Here is an 18,739-nt window from a genome sequence, read left to right on the forward strand (position 1 = left end):
TTATTTAGCATTCTAGGATTAACAATGATACAGTTGGCGAATATTCTAACCCACCCGGCGTTCAGATGCTTAGTGTTGAATTCAGGGCTGCCACAGATAAAGTGGTAATTAACCCTATTTTTGTTAATCAAACATTCTGCTGTCAGTGAACTCGCTGATTTTGTTACGTTTCTGTTTTGGTTTATTTTTTCACCGCAGGCTTGTCATACTGTGATATACACTTCCTGACACGGTGCCCTCAAGGGCCAGGCTCAGTCAGTCGTTTCCAAGAGCCATGGGTGCTCTGCATGGCTCTACGTGGCTGAGCCTACCCAAGCATCTTCAGACAAAAAGCATCGAGCTATTAATAACGATTTTCCAGCATGAAGCTCTCAGGAGTCCCCTTGCTAGTGACTGAAGTTACTGAAGGTCCTTGCCAGGCCAGGGGGTACCTTCAATCAGCAAGTTCTCTTGCTTTTTGGCAGGGCGGGGTCCCTCCACGGTAGGACTGTCTGCATCGTAAGGCTTCCATCCATACAAAGGAGTATTTTATTTTATGTGTATGATTTTTTTTTTGCCTGTATGTGTCCATGTACCATGAGTGTGCAGTACCCACAAAAGTCAGTAAAGGGGGCTGGATCCCTGGAACTGGAAGAATATTGTCAGTTGCCCTGAGAGAGCTGGGAACTAAAACCAGGTCCTCTGTAAAAGTAACTCTTAGTAGCTGAGCCATCTCTCCAGCCCAATACGATAGGGGCTGGATCTTCTGAGTAAGGCTGAATTGCATGTGCTGTTCTGTCCTGTTGGGGCTAGCTTGTGTTTGCTTCTGGATACAACACTGCTCTTGGAAAAGGGGGGGGGGGGTCAACATCACCCCTCTCTCAAGACTCCTTTCACTAGTCCATCCCAGTTATTCATGGAAGGTCTGAGCAGTAAACAGGTTAAGCTAAGTCATGTTTTATAACTGTCTCACTAAAGCAGAGAGCATCAGGGTTCTTGGGTTGAGCCCCTCTCCCAACATAAGTCACATCAAGATGTTCCAGGCTGAGGAAAGGCTAAACCAATGCCCTGGCCTTTAATCTGGGGGAACGTGATATGTGAACTGGGAAAGTCTTATCAACAACGTGTACAATCCTAACCAAAAATACCAACCAACCGCAGGTTCTAGGCTGGGTGTATATGAGACTCATTTGTAGCATTTCGGAGGGCTTATTGTGGTAGGGTTTGATGTTTTCTAGATTGAGCCTGTTTGTGCAGGGCATGCGACTCAGGGGGAGGGCGGCACAGAGATGCAAGGCTGCAGTAGCAGAGGCAAGTAAGTGACATGAGACCCCAGGTCTGAAACACAGGCATCCAGGCCCGAGTTGCTGCGTGTATAATTTACTGCTAATCTAGGTGCTTTTGATTGGAAAATATTATTTATGATGATGACCCAGTCAGTCAGAAGTGGGAAGAGAAAAAATCGTGTTAGCTGGTCTGACTGGTTCTATTCAGTGAATAAAAACCTATTCTGTGTTACTCTGGGCTGTGACAGATGCTGGGAGCCAAAACTAGAACACCGGGCCCTGACGGCTCACAGTCTGGAGGAAGGAAGGAAGGACGGGTAAAATGTGCCCCAAGGACCTCCAGAGAGGGGAAGAGAGACCAAGCTGGCCCTTGGCAGAGAGGCCCTCACCTACATTGCCCTGAGTCTGAGTCTGGGCTGGGCTGCAGAGAGCAGGATCCACAGATGCAAGGTTGTGAGGTAAAGCAAGATCCGATTTCTGGGGCAAAGTGTGCAGACTCTGCAGGAAGGGGCCAGAAGCAGTGCAAGAGCCAGAGAAGCTGGACTCCTCGATGCTTTCCTCATACTCTCTAATGAATAACCTACTGCAACAGAGGCTGACAGATGACCTCACGGGCTTGGCAAGAAAATGTTTGCTCGCTCTGTCAGGTGACAACTTGGTTGGGTGGCACAGAAAACTCCTCTGGCTTCTGGGCATCCCTTTCCTACTTTGGGTTCTCCTAAGGATTTGATATTAAAAATAAAAGAGGAGGGGAAATGTTGTTTGACCAGAGGCGAGCAGATTCGGAAGGAGGAGAGGCTCACTCCAGATGGGCAGGAGCTGTACCCGTCAGTCATCCCCCGGTTAAGGGGACGTTTGGGTGAAGACAGTGAACACGTGCTTGAGAATCTTGGCAGAAAGGGCTGCTTAACGCTAAGCTAGGCAAGAAGAGTTGCCTTGTTCCACAGAGGGGCGGACAGATAGAAAGATACTCATGTTTCCACCTCTGTGTGACGGGTCCTCGCGTCAGGGAAGCTGACCCTGGGAAGCAGCTGAGAAGGCAGACTGGCTGTTCCTGTGTCTCAGGGAAGAGCATCTCTGTTCTGGAAACTGATAGCGAAGAAATCACAGTTAGCCAACAAATGCAGCCCCGAGAATAGAAATGTCGGGGGCGGGGAGCCTGTTTTGTTCAATCAGTTTGCTAGAAACAGGGAGACTGGTGTGTTCAATGAGGATATTCATTTGTCAATTATCTTGGCCAAATCTGGTGGCACATACCTGTGATCCCAGCTCCTGAGAAGCTGAGTTGGAAGGATCACTGTAGTTCCAGCGTAGGCACCATAATCAAACAAACCAAAACTAAGCACCAAAGAAAAAACTCATTATGTTGACCATATTCTACCAGTAAACACGCGGGTACTACAATGTATTCCTTTTTGCCTTAAAGCTGCTTCCGGGAGATTTCCAAGGACTTACTTCTCATTCCTTCTCCACTCCAAATAAAGGTATGCATTCACAGCAGGAGAATCGCTGACAATAATTGTGAATGACTTTGCAAGTTCTGGGGTCACAGATAGCTGGAGACAGAGAGATGAGAAAGCAGGGAGAAGGTTGCAGATGGCCTGATAACTTAGACCCAGCAAATGACATGCCGGCGATCTCCCAGACTGGCCAGTTTGTTCAGATTCTGGTTTGGGTTTTTTGGTTTTTTTTGTTTTTTGTTTTTTTTTTTTTTTGCCTTATAAACCCCACGCGTGGAACTGAAGCCAGCAATGTGGAAAAGCTCGTGAGTACAGACCAAAATATCCCCACCAGAAGCTCACTCTCTCAGTCAAAGGGCACGAGATGGTGATCGCCAAGGCTTAGTGATCTCACTGCCTTAGGCATGGAAGAGCGCTGTGGCCTCACCCCTCCCACAAGAGAAGCCAAGCAGGGCCTCTAGACCTCACCACAAACATGCTGCCATGGTCATCAGCTCAAGAACCCACAAGCCCCCAGAGTTCGCCTGAGCCTTTGTCCCCAGCATCAGGCAGGGCCTGAAATCTGGCTTCATGGAGTTTCCAGAGTGGTGACTGCCCAGGGCTGACAGCTGCTTGCTCCCCATGGCTTCTCCTTAGACTCTTGGGCCCTTCAGTCATCTTGCATCCTTCAGTGACTTTCTTAAACATGGACAGTGAGTTTTAAGGTTCGATCTCCAGCTTTTGAACAGGAGCCCAGCCTCTCCTCCGGTCCTCAGTGCTGAAAGCTGAGGACGGTTTCTCAGAGTTCACGGGACAGCATCAGGCACGAGGCCTTCGTATCAACAGCCCATCCCGCTATCACACATCCCACGAGATGGAAATTGTGTTAGAAGAAAGCGGTTAGCCATGCGGTGTGAGTGGGATGCTGCCTGGAACGTTGGCTCTGCCACTCACTAACGGGGTAACTCTGTGCTTTGTAAATCTCATCTGTAAAAGGAAGATGTCAGCGTACCCATTTAAAGGAGTTGTGAAGACAAAATGAGGTGACGCAGGTAAAGAGGGTAGTGTGGTACTGGACGCATAGTTCGCAAAGGCAAAGTTGACAGTCAGCATTTAATACCAGTGTTCTAAATAAATCTATGTGTAATCAAAATTTTGCTTAACCCATAGACACATTAAGCTTCTTCCTCCCTTTCTTTCTTCCTCCCTCCCTCCCTTTCTTTCTTTCTTTCTTTCTTTCTTTCTTTCTTTCTTTCTTTCTTTCTTTCTTTCTTCCTTTCTTTCTCTCTCTCTCTCTCTCTCTCTCTCTCTTTCTTTCTTTCTTTCTTTCTTTCTTTCTTTCTTTCTTCCCTTCTCTCTCTTTCCTCTTCCTCCTGCTTCTTTTGGTATGTGTATGTGTGCCTGTTTGTGAGAGGGTGGGTGTTTAAGAATGTGTATGTAGGGCTGGTGAGATGGCTCAGTGGTTAAGAGCACTGACTGCTCTTCCAGAGGTCCTGAGTTCAAATTCCAGCAACCACATGGTGGCTCACAACCATCCGTAATGAGAAACAAATAAAGAACCTATGGGCCAGAGCAAGTGGGGCAGAAAGGTAAGGGGGAAAAGAGAAAAATGAATGTATATATAGAGCTGGGTGGTAGCACATCTTTAATCCTCCCCCCCCCCCAACACACACACACACACAGGAGGCAGAGATCAGGACGATCTACAGGTCTACAGAGTGAGTTCTATGACATCTAGGACTACATCCTGGCTACACAGAGAAATCCTGTCTCAAATCCCACCCCCATTCCAAAAAGTGTGCATGTGTGGGTATATTATGTGTGAGTACCAAGGCCATGGCCAACTTCTAGTGTTATTTCTCGGGGAAACACCCAGCTGTATTTAGAGACAGTTTCTCATGGGCTGGAGCTTACTAGTTTAGCTAAGTTAGCTGGCTAGTGAGTCCCAAGGATCTGCCTGTCTGCCCCCCTCGTGCTGCAGTGACAAGCATGTACTGACTTCTTGTGTGCGTGCAAGGGACTGTGGCAGGCAGTTTACCAACTGAGCTGTCTCCAGCCCTTCTGTTGTCTGTCTTTTTGGTTTTAGCAGCGTCTTGGGCGCCCAGGCTGACCTTGAACTTCTACCTAGCTGAGGATGACCTTGTCCGTGTGTTCCTCCCGGATCTACCTCCCAGCTGCTTTATGTGGGACCGAGGATCGAACCCAGAACTTCATGCAGGCTAGGCAGGCATTCTACCAACCGAGCTCTGACTCCATCCCCTATTGGTCTATTTGTGGCTTGTAGGTCTGATTTTACTTCCACCAAAAAGCCCTCCATGTACCAGGCCCACTTCTCACTGAACCCCACAGCACCTTAAGGTCGGTTGTCATCAGTATATTTCCAGACAGACACAAGGCAGGCAGAGTATCACCTGTTGTCATAGCAACCAGTAAACTGTGCAGGAGGACACACCTGCTCAGAAGAAATCAAACAGAGCCGCGAAGAAGGGAGGCGCCCTGCAGACTGAGAAATCTGTGCGAGCACGGGTGTCATACAGTGGGACACACCTGGGCAAGGAAGAGAGTGTGCCTGTACCTGGGAGTGCTAGTCCTCTGGACTGTACTTGAGACTTTTACAGCTCTGTTCACAGAACAGTGATAACGGAGCCAGGCAGAGCGCCACTGGGGAAGAAAGTGTGATTAGGCTCTATCTGGCTCCTGTCTTCTCTGGTGGTAGATGGGGTGAATGGGAACGGAAAATCAAGCAAACCAAACTGAGACTGGCAGCCCTTCATTGCCTACCAATACCAACACAGGTGTCTGCATTCAGAGGACCACAAGGATTTAAGCTTGCAAACCCAGCATCTAGAAGCTTCAAGAGAAACATGGGGGTGGGGGAGGGTGGACAGAGGGCAGGGGGTTCAGAAGCAATCTCAGATCCTAGTTCCCAGTGGGCTGTTTTGTCCAATGGGGAATTGGCCTGTCGAGTTTACATCTTCATCTCTATAAGCTCAAAATAACAAGGGGTCAGGACACCGATTTTTCTATTACACCACAAATAGTCATGTGGAGGTCACTGAAGTGTAGCTACTGTTGTCTTTCAAGTAGCGAATGTATTTCATGGGAGCTGGGAAAACATCTGTAGGGTTTTTTTTTTTTTTAAAGCTTGCTTTACAGCAGATACCAAGTAGTCAATGCAGAGGGATGAATTAGAGAAATCACTTCCCTGAACTTCCTACAGCAACTATCATCAAGTGGTGACAAAAGGGGGACTGGAGTCGGGGAGAGCTGTCATTTGATCATTTACTCTAACGCCAGGCTTTGCTCGAAGAGCAGGGGCTATTGATTTTAGGGAATGACAGTCCATAAAGCGAGGTGTCCAGGTATGCAGACTCGCCATGGGAGGGGGAATCAAGAGGTTTTAAGGAAAGTGGTTACTGCCCAAGAGGCCCTGTAAGAGGCAGAATACACGTTGTGGCCTTAGAAAGTGGGATAAGAAAGTGGCAGGAAGCTTCAGGAAATTTGAAAGGAAAAGCCTGGGTAACATGGAGGGGGGCGGGCAGGCTGAGGAAGACAGGAAGCAGGGTATTAAGACACTGAGACCCAAGTCCATGGATGGGTCACTGGGCTGAGCCACTGGTCTCGATCAGCTTGGCCCCAGAACCTCTAGGCTGGTTGCTGTGCCCTGGTAGTTACCAGAGGATGGGCAACTACGCACATCCCTCTGGCTGAGGAGAAATCACAAAGACATGCTGCCTTGGGCTGCCTCCCACCATAGCAGGTCCTTCTGTCCATCCTGGCTCTGCCTCTTACCACGGAGCTCACATGACAGGAAACCTCCCAGTTAGATCCAGAATGCACAGACTTCATTGGAGAGTCCTGCACTCCTGCTCTGGGCCCTTACAAGAAAACCAACCGTGAGGAACTGTGTGACCCACCCTGTTGCGGGGGGCCTAGGAAAGTCAGTGGGGGACACTGTTGCCTCCTGGTACGGAGGAGGGAGGCCTGCAGCTCTTGGCACTGTCTGTCCATTGAGGGCAAGCCAGTTATGCTTGAGGTATGACCATGTTTGTCAGCTTGGAGCACAAAGGCCCTGCCCTGCTGGGTTTTGCAAATAGAAACCTAAATAAACACTGTGGGGTTGGGGCTGGGCGGAGCCCTGATTCTGAGTTAGTTCCCAGGTTCTGAGCTACAAGCCACTCCAGAGAATCTTAACTTTTGTACTGTTTGAGATTCGCCAGCCACCATTCTTCCACTTTGGGATTAGGCGAAGGAAACAGAGGATAGACTTAGTCCAGTCTAGAGTTCTAATCTCAGCCATCCAGGACCCATGACCAGCAGAAGGACTCCACAGCTTCCTGGGAAGCCAGGCCAGCCCTGGGACAGCTATCCTCTGTGGAGAACTCTGTCTCATGTCCTTGTCTGGGTTTTATGAGATTCCAGTTCAGAACACCCAGATTGTGGTTAGCAACCCAAGTTTTATTGGGTGAGAGGCGTGGGGCCCCCACCTCCTCTCTGTCTTGTAGCTCGGAAGTCTCATCACTATTAACTCTGTGCCTTTCCCTGAGGGCTGGGAAAGCTGCAGCTGGACACTCTGCCCTTTAATGTCAGACGCATCTCATCTCGCCACTCTGACCTTACTGTGACAGCAAAACCATTATTCCAGTGTTTAAGGTCTTTTCTGTAGCTGGGCCGTGGTGGTGCATACCTTTAATCCCAGCACTTGGGAGACAGGGGCAGGTGGATTTCTGAGTTCGAGGCCAGCCTGGTCTACAGAGTGAGTCCCAGGATGGCCAGGGCTACATAGAGAAACCCCGTCTTGAAAAAAACAAAAAACAAAAAAAAAACCTTTTCTGTAGATATAAAACTATTTCAGAGTTTCAGATTTACAGAAAGTTAAAGGCATCATATTTCACTTGCAATGATTTTGACCTCTCAAACAGAAAACACCAGTGACCACGTGGCCACACTGTTAACCATGAAGCCTACACAGTACAGGCCTCTGGATTCTTACCTCCCATCTTTACTGAATTCATCCTGTGTGAGTATCCACGGTCCGTCTTCATGATCTCACCACCTCATGTCCATTTTTAGGTCCTCACTACGCCCAGTGTCCATCTTCAGGTTGGCACCGTGTCCATTTCTATCCTCATCACATTATCCAGGGTTCATCCTGATGTCCTCTTTGTGTCCTGCATCTATCTTGGTGTCCTCACTGTGTTCAGGGTCCATCCTCATGTCCTCACTGTGTCCAGCGTCCATCTTCATGCCTTTACTGGGTCTCCTGTTCATCCTCAGGTCCTTACTGTGTCAGATCTCCATCACAAACACATTGAATTCGGCAGTCCTCAGGCCAGAGTCAGAGGCCTCCTCCCGTTCCTCACGCCATGAAAACTTCTCAAACTTTTTCTGGGTTTTGATTACCTGGCCCGGTTTGCTCCTTTCCCTTTCCCCTGCCCTCCTCTCCCCTCACTTCCCTCTGCCCCTTCCTTCCTTCCTTCCTTCCTTCCTTCCACCTTCTGCCCTCCTCTCTGTCTCTCTTTCAATTACATTATTCCGATCTGCATTTGTTTCTAGTGCTACAGCAGGCAGACACACAGGCAGCTCTGGTGAGCTCTCAGGAGGACCTGGAGGGCTGGGCCCCCCTCTCTTGCTGCAATACCAGGAGTCACACATCAGCTGGAAAAAGCTGAAACCTGCCCCAAAGCAGAGAAAGAAGGAAGCATTATCCTGGTCCTGCAAGCTCCTCTGTGTAAAATGTTTCTCCATTTTGGGTCTAATCTTGTTTGTACTTCTGTCCCTGGTTCCCCTGGGCACATTTGCAAGAGCAGGATCACAGCTGTCCGTCTACAGGGACCGATGCCTACAAGACTTCCTGAGGGCAGTTTGCACCACAGAGACTCAGTAGCTCAAGCCATTTTTGCACTGTATCAGGGCAGCTCACAAGTAGGCACGGCTCTGGGTGCCCATGGCTGGTTTTCTTCTTTGTATGCAGCTGGGTTCGCTTTTGGTTTTGTTTTTTCATTTTGTTCATTTGTTTTTGTTTTGTTTTGTTTTATCTTTCTTTATCTTTACATTTATTTATTTATTTATTTATTTATTTATCTATTTATTTGAATAGGGTACTTGAGGAAGGACAAAGACTGGACTGTCAGAACCACCAAACACCTAACAAGGCAGGAACAAACAGCATCCACCAGCATTCCCCAGAGCTAAAGCTTTAGGAAACAAGAGAGACATCCACTCCTGTGTAAAATATAAGGAGCAGCAAAACCTCAGAAATCCAGATTAAATACCATCTTAGTCCAATCTTTGAAAAGAAAATGCATTTTATAATAAAAGTCAAGTTCCTGATGAGCCCAATATTGAAGTTATCTTTAAATTTTTATTTTTATTTTTATTTTATGTGTATGTATGAGTGTCTGCATGTATGTTTGTATATTATGTGTGGATCTGGTTCCCGTGGAAACCAGAAAAGGGCCTAGGCTTTCCTGGATCTGTAGTTATAAATGGTTGTGAGCCACCATGTGGATTCTGGGAACTAAACACAGGTCTTCTACAAGAGTGGTACATGCTCATGACCATTGAGACACCGTTCCCTCCCCACAATATCAAAATCATAAAGAAAGACAGCCTTTGTTCTTTGTGGCACAGCCTGACTTACAACAGTCATTTTTCAATCAGGCAAGGGTCAGGCCATGTGACTATGTGTGATGGTTGATCTTGTCAATTTGATGGGATTTGGAATTGCATCGGAAACACACTCCTGTGTGTGTCTGTGACAGAATTTCCAGAGAGGTTTAGCTGAGTGGCATGGAGGCAGCTTCCTCTCATGCGCTGGGATCCTAACTGCAGAAAACAAGAGCTGATGAGCATCATCGGTTTCTCTCTGCTTCCTGAGTGGAGATGCTGTGGGACCAGGCTCCTCAGCTCCCACCATCCTGCCCCCCACCATGATGACATCACCACACAAGTGTGAGCCAAACACACCTTCCCTTCCTCTACTTGCTTTTGTCTTGCATTTTGTCAGAGCAGCGAAAACGGTAAGTAATGTTCCGTGCACATTTCGCCAGCAGACATGCAGGACTGTACGGGCAAACACCAGCTGTGCTGGCTTACCGGCCTGGGGTGGACTTATGCTTTCAGATTATCCAGCTTCCGTGAACTTTTTGCCCTAGCTCAGGATTTGAGGATGTTTCTGCAAGTTTGTCCTGCTTTTTAGCTCTTCAGAGTCGGTCTCTCAGCTCTTAGCCTGAGAATCTCAAGAGCACCAGTCATGGAGCTAGCTGGGCAGTTCAATATTCCCCAACACTCAAACCTCTAGTCATAGGCTATTGCTGTCCACACTGAAGAAAGGCCTTCCCTCTTCAGTCACTTTGCTCTGCAAGCTCACAGGCCCGAAGGTATCCCCATTAATGCCGTAGACGTTTATCAATCCAGTCAATGGGAATTAGCTGGCCCAGCCAACTCAACGCATACTGGCAGATAGATTACTTCCGTAGATGCTGCTGTACCTTCTGCCTACACCTCTGTCTCCGTTACTTCCTCGGTTGGGTTCAACACTAGCAGAACACTCACCTGCGTGAGGGCGTGTGCTTTTGTAGTAAGAATGTGCATGTTGTACATGTGCATGGGTGTGTTCAGACTGCAGGAGGATTCGAAAAAGAGAGAGCATGCTGCATGCTTCCTTGTGCTTACACAAGTGTATATAAAAGCATATGTACTCATACAAGCGGGTGTGTATGCATGCATGTGTGTGCATATGGCAAGACATTGCCCCCAAAGAAGTCAGAGACCGCTCTGGACCATTATGTTTGGCTTCTTTGTCTTCTGACTAGTGGGTCCTGACTTTGTCTTCTGACTAGTGGGTCTCATGCTGAGGCAGTACAGGGCTGCTCGAGGAATGACTTATGCTTCGGTATCAAGTGAAGACACAACCCATCCTACCTGTCCTCCTCCCCTGCTTCAGAAGGAGGCGCAGGACCTTTGCACATGACATAGCTGTTGCAACTCTGAGGCAGGAGGGATAAGCTTTGGTGTTGTTTTGGTAGAGCCTGGCTTGTATTTTCTGGAAGGAGATCCTGAAAGCCCGGCATATGTGCAGTGGAATTTCCAAGAGAGATGCTAGGATCGCTTCCAGGGACGGGTTACCTGAGATGACATCTCCCCAGCCCACACCCGGCATAGCCACCAGAGAAGCTGCTGGCCTGGCTTCAGTGCTGAACAGCTTAATGGAGGTCTCCAAGCCAGAAACTCTTGGCACTTTCCCAGCTTGTGTGCCTTAGACAACTTTACTTACAGAGTCCTAATGGGAAAGGACAAGGCTCTCCGTTGCTGGACAGTCTGTTATATTGTTGAGTTTCCTTCAGTGTACATGTTCATGGAGCCTACAAGACATTTTTGGGGGTATGTTGCTTCTTGACCAAAGATTTCTAGCACACAGCAGCTAAGCCAGGCGAGAGTGGCTGTGGTGTCCTGAGTATGGGGAGAAGCCAGTGTGAAGGTCGACACAAGGCTGCTCAGTAATGTGAGGGGGTTTAGTGGTCACCTCAGGTCAGGCCCTGGAGCTGCGCACATGGTCAGGGTGTGCTGATCCTCAGATGCTTTGGGAGAGTTTTGATGAGAGTGAAAATGTAGGCATACTTCAGAGAAGGAAGGCCCAGGAAGGCAGCTGGGGAGAGCGGTAGCCATAGCCTTTCAGGCCAGGCTTCTCGGAAGGTTCTAGAAGGTTCTGGATGGGTGTACATGCCTTTCCTTCAGCCAGCCATGCGGATTTCTGCGTCACTTCATTTTTAGCCTGCTGTAGTGACTGAAAGGGAGCTGACAATGATCAGCAACAATTTGGACCATGTTTACTTCGAACTTTCCGCTGGCCAAGTTTTATTGAACTTGATACAACAATGCCTGTCTTCTAATAGGAAGGACTACTTCCCTGCTTCGTTAGAGCACACCGTGCCTACTTCTGGTGTTTTAGGCCAATTTAACAGAACACAACACAAAAAAAGGTAAAATTCTGCAAGTTTCATGTCCTCTTCTTCCCTAAATAAAGTCCCGAGTCTTGCTAATGTTTGTATTCCCACTTCTAGGCTCTACGGTCCGACAAATCTTTCTATGCGAAGAGCCTCCAGGGCTGTTCCTGTAGGCTGCTGCTTAGATCCTGACTGTCCTTCAAAACCAACCCAAATTCCACACGCCAGTGATAACCTGGGACAGTGTCACTGCTACTGTAGGTTTGCCAAATCGCAGGTACGTGGTAGGGTGCGTGTTCCACGTGGCAAGACCTTGATACCCGACTTCCTTCCTGCCTGTTCAGTGAGGCTCCAGCCTCTTCCCAGGAGGCCTGTACCTGGTACGCACTGTTGAGGTTTCGGCTTTCCAATCTAACATCCCACACCCAAGCACTGGGGCTCGCTCGTGGGGCCTGTAGTGCCACAAGTCCCCACTACAATGCCTACCCAGCCATAACTCTGGATGTGAGTGTGTGGGACACGTGGAGCAGGAAGGTCAGGGTTCTGTACATTCCTCGCTAGGCTCAGCTTTGTCTGTCTCTTCCAGAAAAGGGAGACTCCCCAGGGGCAGTAATCCAGTCCATTGTTCCCTGTTCCTCCTCTCAGCTTCTGTCAGCTCAAAGGTCCTGATAAGCTGGGCGCCTTTTAATGACCTAGAGCCCAAGGCCCTGCCAGGCAGTAAGAATGGCCTGTATCCAGGCACACACTCACCCTTGGGTTTCGGTCTGCTTGATGAAGGCTTGGCAGGCTCAGCGCAGTTTCTCAGAGGCCCCTGGTGTTAACAGGAGCACACAGTTCCACGTGGTGGTGCGGCTAATGAGCACACGTGGTGTTTTATTGGGTAGTCACAGGTCATTTTGGCCTCCATTTGTTTTGGACTGGGGTGGGTGTCAGGACCACCCAGCAGCAGTGAGAAGCTCCCCTGCTGGGATCCCACATCGCTAGACGCCCCATGGCACAAACAGCATCAGCAGGAGGAGGGGCAAGGCGACAGCTGGGGACAACTGTGCTCTCCCGATTTCTTGGAGCTGCGTTTTGCTTTCCTGAATGGCTACATTCTGGAGGCTGAGGCCTACCTCACAATGGGTGTGGGAAGTGGAAGTTCCCATGGCAAAGGCCTTCAGCAGTGCTGAAGATGTGCGTTAAGAGACAGAGATTCCCATAAACCCTCACGTCAAAGAGAAGCCAACAGAATGCTGGTTTCGGGTCAACAGGTTACTTCCAGGACAATCTTGGCCTTTTGTTCAGTTGTCCTGTGGGGATCCTGGGAACTGGTTGTACCCTTCTGTGACGTGTGGGTCCTGTGAACCTTCAAGGGGTTCCAATGCTGGGAAAGATGCTCCTGCCAACAGAAGTTGGGTGCATGACAGGGCCTCTTCAGGGCAGGAGGCCTACGGGTTCTGACAGAGGGTACAGAAACCTGGCCTCCTAGCAAGATGTCCCTCATGCACGGTGGTGGGGGAATCAGGCTCCACAGGTGTCTCAGAGATGGGAAATCAGAGGGCTGGAAGGTTAACAGGGAGCTGAGGCTAGGCTGCTGCTCCTGCCTCTGGGCCTCATCTGCTGGGTGAAATGGACCTGCCTGTTAATCAGAGATAGGGATAGAATCATACATACAGGACCATGCTGAACCTCTGAGCCTCAGGAGAACCCAGGGGCCCGCACTTTAAAGAGTGAAGACTTTAATGCAAGGAGGGGGGGTTGGATGTGGGGCAGTTTTAGGTTCCCTGCAGATTTGCCCCTGCAAAGGAAGCAAGGTGGATAGAGAAATAATCGGTACAGGCACAAAGGAGAAGAAAGTCTTGGGGAATCTGCTGGTCACATTCCCTCTGCAAACCGCTGAGCACACTGGCCCAAGCATACAGTGAGGACCAGGCCTTAGTCTGTCACTGCTGACTGGGCCTGGCCAGGGGATGCCCACCCTGTCACTGGGCTGTCTCAGCAGCTTGGCTTTGCTCCTTCTCTTTCCTTTCACACATTCCTCCTCCCACCTCCCCCTCCCCTCCCCTCCCCTCCCCACCCCTCCCCTCCACCCTCTCTTGCTCCCCCTCCCCTCCCCTTCCCCTCCTCCTTCTCTTCCTCCTCCCCTTCTCCTCCCCACCCCCTCCCCTCCCCCTCCCCTTTCCCCTCCAACCTTCACTTCTCACCTGATACGCTGCTCAATGCCCTGTTTACTTTGAGTTGGAGCCAAAATGACCTCAGGGACTGGTGACTCACTGCTGGCCAGAGAACACAGCCCAGTGACCCTGATGTAAGGCATTCCTATCATCTGAGGGTAGGGCAGGGCCAAGCCAGTCCATTCTCCTCTTGTTAGAAACACTCTCTGTGGGTTTGTTTGGAGTCCTGGAGCTTAGGGTACTAGAACCCTGGGCAGAGAGAACCGGCTGCTTTTATCCTCAAGGCCGAGTGCTCCCCTGGGGTCACTCAGCTCCAACTGCACTGAGTGGAGACCATGGCCTCCTGCCCCCTCCACACAGGCCTGCCTACTCACTGTCCCTTCGGGACGTCAGCCTGCTCATGATGACAGCCATTACCAGACAGACACTCACTGGAAAAGATAGCTTGGGAGATCTGAGGTCTCTGTGTCTTCCTGGCTTCCTCCCAGTGTGGGACAGTCACTGCTCTAATGACCTGACCTGGCACAGGCAGGGGACAGGAGGTATCCAGGCCCCATTTTCTCCCAGTTCCATGGCTCAGTCTGTTCCACCCTGTGCTCTATTTCTTCTTACCTCTTCAGCCACAGGGTCAGGGATAAGGTATTCTCAGTTCCAGAGCATAGGTGAAGGCGCTGAATCTCAGGGCTTGAGCAACTTGATCGGGACGCATGCCACAGAGTCAGCAGAACAGGGCCCATGGCTCCCGTCTTACAGTGTGCTGGCTGCTCCAGTCCAGACCTCTGGCTATTCGCTGCTTGCATAGTGTGGGTCCAACACAGGAGCTGGGCCACGACGCTGGGCAGAGCTCAGTGCCCACGGTGGGAGGGGTCAGGATAGCCTCGTGAGTCCTCTCTTACCATGTCGAAGGGCTCAGGGCCAGTGAGTGGGCAAAAGGCACTTGAGAACCACCTGACCAAGTATGACTGACACGTCAGCCTGCAGGCCCAGTCGTAAGCAGAAAACGCCCAGCCCAAAGCCCCCCATGAAACTCTTCAAAGGCCCCTCAATCCAGAGCTACCTATGTAGAGGCTTGGATGTACATGCAAGCATGCACACGCATGCATGTGCCTGTATACATGTGTGCATGCCTACATGTGCACACATGTTTTTGCAATTCTATAATAATTTTTTAAAAATATATGTGTGGTCTACATTCTAGGCCCTGACACAGGGCTTCTGAGCCCTAGTCAGTTCCTGATTGATGAATGGAAGGCATGTCTTTTGTTCTGATGAAGCATGCTCACCCCACCCCCCTACACACACACACACACACACACACACACACACACACACACACACACACAGAGTACCATCAATGCTTTGGCCAAGCTGGTTGCCAAGGGAACCAACCATGGATCTGTAAGTTGGATTCCAACCCTAACCTATTAGTCACCGGTCCAAGGGGTGTTACCCATCCCAATGGCACAATGGAACTTCCATTAACATCCAAAAACAGGTTCCCGGTGCCTTCCATGGCTGGACAGTGGCAGTTTCCACCAGAAGGGGAGACTCCTTGGAATTCTGCTTCTTCTCTTTTACCTTGACCTCAGCATCTTTTCAGTAATATTCTTCATAATGCTCTTCTCTCCCCCCACACCCCAGAAAGGAATGAAAGTAAGCAAGGGCTTCTCTGAGTTCCCTATCAAATTAATCAAACCCAAGTTGAGGGTGTGACACCCCCCCCCTCCTTGCTTAGAGCTGCTGACCAGAAGCTCGGGCAAGACAGGAAACTTTCAACTGGTGTGTAAGGTGCTGTGGTCTAAGGGTGAGGGCACAGCCTGTGGGTCTCACACCACCTCCAGGTGGACAGAATCAGGACCGAACTGAACCAGAGAACACCAGCGGGTGTTCAGTGGAGAAGATGGAACGGCCTGTTGATTGGGTGAGCCCACAGAGGTGACCACAGACTCTGCTGTAGAGAAGAGTGACTGTATCTGATAGTGGCTGACAGGAAGTCATGGCCCATCAGACTTCGGCCTGCAGAGCTGGCCACAGCTGCCACTCCCCACAACTCTTCAAGCCTTGAGATTTTTCACTGTGCTGTCAAATTGAGATGACATCACTTGGGGGCGACTTTCAAAGATTCTTAGGATGATATTTCTCTCCATCACTGCTGATGCTACAACACCGGGAACAGGGGTGTGTGTGTGTGTGTGTGTGTGTGTGTGTGTGTGTGTGTCTTACTGACAAGTGAGTGTCTTCCTGAAAGTTGAGCCAGACAGCCTGCTTGACGAGGGTGTTTGCACCAATCATGGTGGTCCTTTATGGGGTTGTGCTTGTACCAATCACATGGCTCCTGTGGGACACAGGGTACACTCTCCCCTCATGGCCTGGTGAAAGGCTGCTGGAGCTCACACAGGCTATGGTGGCCGAGAGTTTCAGTACAGCTGCTTTGCAGAATGGCTGCCACAATGCTGTCAGCTGCTTTACAGAATGGTCGTGGCTGCAATGGTGCCATCTGGAGCTGGAGCTAGGTGTCTGTGGCAAGCAGCTAGGGTCAAGTGTAGCTTCCTTGAGGAATCCCTGCAACATTCAAAGCAACTGGGCTGCCCCATTGGCAGTCAGGCTGGCTGTGTGGCAGACTGACCTCTGCTTAAGGTGGCTGAGGTACCGGGTCTAACAGCGGTCAATTACAGAGTCAAATCTCTGTCTCCAACATCTTAGTATATATGTAAGTGGAAAAGAAACATTTATAGGGGTATTTACAGCAAAGTCTTGCCATTAACAGTACCACGACCTTAATAACATCCTGCTCTTAGTCAAATGCACTGGGGGAAACTGGGTCACTTCCTTTGTCTCAGAGTGGCATCTGTCCCTAAAATTATTTCTGTGGGTGCCTTTTTTCTATTTTAGAGACCATTGTGTTCAAATGAGCTTTAAAGTGTGTGGGGGTGGGAGGAGCCTCATTCCTCTGAAAACAAGTCTTTTTCACCCTGATGGGAAAATACAAAGGCGAGAAAATCGTTTTCGTCAGGAAGATGGAGCCGCCGTGAGCCCTTCCCACGCTCAGCTGCTCAGCCAGGCTCAGCTTGGCCAAGGTAGGAGCCCCGCTCCTGTTTCTTGTTCAAAGACACACGAGTGCAAAGGTCTCTTCTGCTTGATGGATTAAAGCAGGCAAGGAAGCAATCCCAAGACTGCTTAAAGCTGGGGAAGGGCAAAGGAGCTAAGGTCTCTCAGGAGCCAAAGTTTAGGAAAGAGCAGTGGAACCAGCAGAGCTGTCATGAGTGAGAACCATTGTCATCGATAACAGAAGCCCTGACCACACCCTTACTGGAGACTGAGAGTCGAAAAGGGTGTTAAAGGAGCTGGGGCTAGGCAGATACAAAGGCGCCTCCCTCTCCCACACAGCACCTCCCAGGAACCGCCCCTACAGGTTGGCCAGGAAAGAGCCCAGAGTACTTAGGGATTAGAGACAGCTGGAGAAGGAAGTAGTTTCTCTAACTGCTGGGGGATTGGCAAGGTCACATAAGGCTCTTCTTGCTGCCTAGAGTTCAGTTCCTTCTCACTCCCTTTCACATCTGAGCCTCTGGGAGGAGAGACCGGCTTTCTATGGGGCCATCCAATTTAAGGGTTTTTTCTCAGTAACACAGAGACCCCAAAGCTTTTAACTGACAGTCAGGGGCAGAGACAAGGGTCGAGTGCTCTGGGTAAGTCAGTGGGGGTCTGTTCTCCTGTCCTGTGGACACCCTGTCCCATAGCTCCTGGACTCTGCTGTCTTAGGGACCAAGATCTCGTAATTCATGGAAGACACCTGTTAGTTGTTTTTTTTTTTTCATTGTTGCCACAAAAATACCCAACAATGGCAACCTTAGGAGGAGAGGGCTAGTGGGGTTCACTATAGCCATGGGGTGATGGGAACAGGAGCCAGCGTGTTACATTGTATAACAGTGAGGAAGCAGAGGGAGAGATGAAAGTTTGTGTTCTTCCTAGCTCATTTTTACACACTCCAGGACCCAAGCCCACAGGACGGTGCCGTCCACAGTTAGGGTGGCTCAGTCCACCTCCATTAACTTACTCCATAATAATGGTTCTCAACCAGTGGGTTGTGACCCCCCCAGACCATCAGAGAGGAAAAAGATATTTACATCACAATTTATAACAGTAACAAAATTACAGTTTTGAAGCAACAATAAGAAATATGTTGAAGTGTTTCAGCATAGGAAGGTTGAGAACCACTGCTCTAGACACTCCCCCACGTGTCCCCCGTGGACATGCCCAGAGATTTGTCTCCTTGATGACTGGATCCCATCAAGTTGACTATGAACATTAGCCATGAGGTCGACTGTGCTGGTTTGTCTCGGCAGTCAACTCAACTGTGTTAAGAGATGCCTGGAGAGCAGGGGAGAGGGCTGGAGAGATGGCTCAGTGGTTTCGAGCACTGACTGCTCTTCCCAAGATCCTGAGTTCAAATTCCAGCAACCACCTGGTGGCTCACAACCATCTGTAATGGGATCGGATGCCCTCTTCTGGTGCTGTCTGAAGACAGTTACAGTGTACTTACATATAATTATAAATCTTCAGATTAGAGTGAGCAACCACATCAGTACAGCCACAGTGTGCCCATATACATAAAATAATAAATAAATCTTAAGAGAGAGTCAGAGAGAGAGAGTCAGAGAGAGAGAGAGAAAGAGAGAGAGAGGACCAGTGAGGCACACTGCTGCATGTATGTGGTTGTTTGCAGATGGTTCACTTGTGGGACAGTGATTAGAAACAAAGAAAGGTTCTCCCTGTATGCAGGAAGCACTCTAGATGGCCTGGAGGGAGGCGGCACCACCCTCCTGTGAGCTCCTTTGTTATCTGAGCATGTCTGCTGCTACTGGATCCACCTTCTACACCACACCCCTGCCTCAATCCAGACTCAACCCCAGTGACTCTCTAGGGACTTTCCA

At 49.6% G+C, this 18,739-nt stretch overlaps 2 long non-coding RNA genes across 4 annotated transcripts; one reads left to right on the forward strand and one right to left on the reverse strand.

Annotated features, from left to right (window-relative positions):
- The first annotated feature begins 6,047 nt into the window (after window positions 1-6,047).
- Gm39277 lies at window positions 6,048-8,996 on the forward strand. The gene is made up of 3 exons (XR_879319.1): window positions 6,048-6,066; window positions 7,627-7,724; window positions 8,805-8,996. It is a non-coding gene; the product is annotated as a predicted gene, 39277 (long non-coding RNA).
- A 3,500-nt stretch (window positions 8,997-12,496) lies between these two features.
- On the reverse strand, window positions 12,497-14,712 carry Gm36059. Of its 3 annotated transcripts, XR_388161.1 has the most exons (3): window positions 14,421-14,712; window positions 13,839-13,907; window positions 12,497-13,273 (listed from the first exon to the last, which is right to left on the reverse strand). It is a non-coding gene; the product is annotated as a predicted gene, 36059 (long non-coding RNA). The 3 variants fall into 3 exon arrangements; XR_388160.1 differs by lacking the exon at window positions 13,839-13,907 and having other exon boundaries at window positions 12,497-13,033; XR_388162.1 differs by lacking the exon at window positions 13,839-13,907.
- Between the last annotated feature and the right edge of the window lie 4,027 nt (window positions 14,713-18,739).

The sequence above is a fragment of the Mus musculus genome, chromosome 8 (genome assembly GCF_000001635.26).
Source record: "Mus musculus strain C57BL/6J chromosome 8, GRCm38.p6 C57BL/6J".
Lineage (NCBI taxonomy): Eukaryota > Metazoa > Chordata > Mammalia > Rodentia > Muridae > Mus > Mus musculus.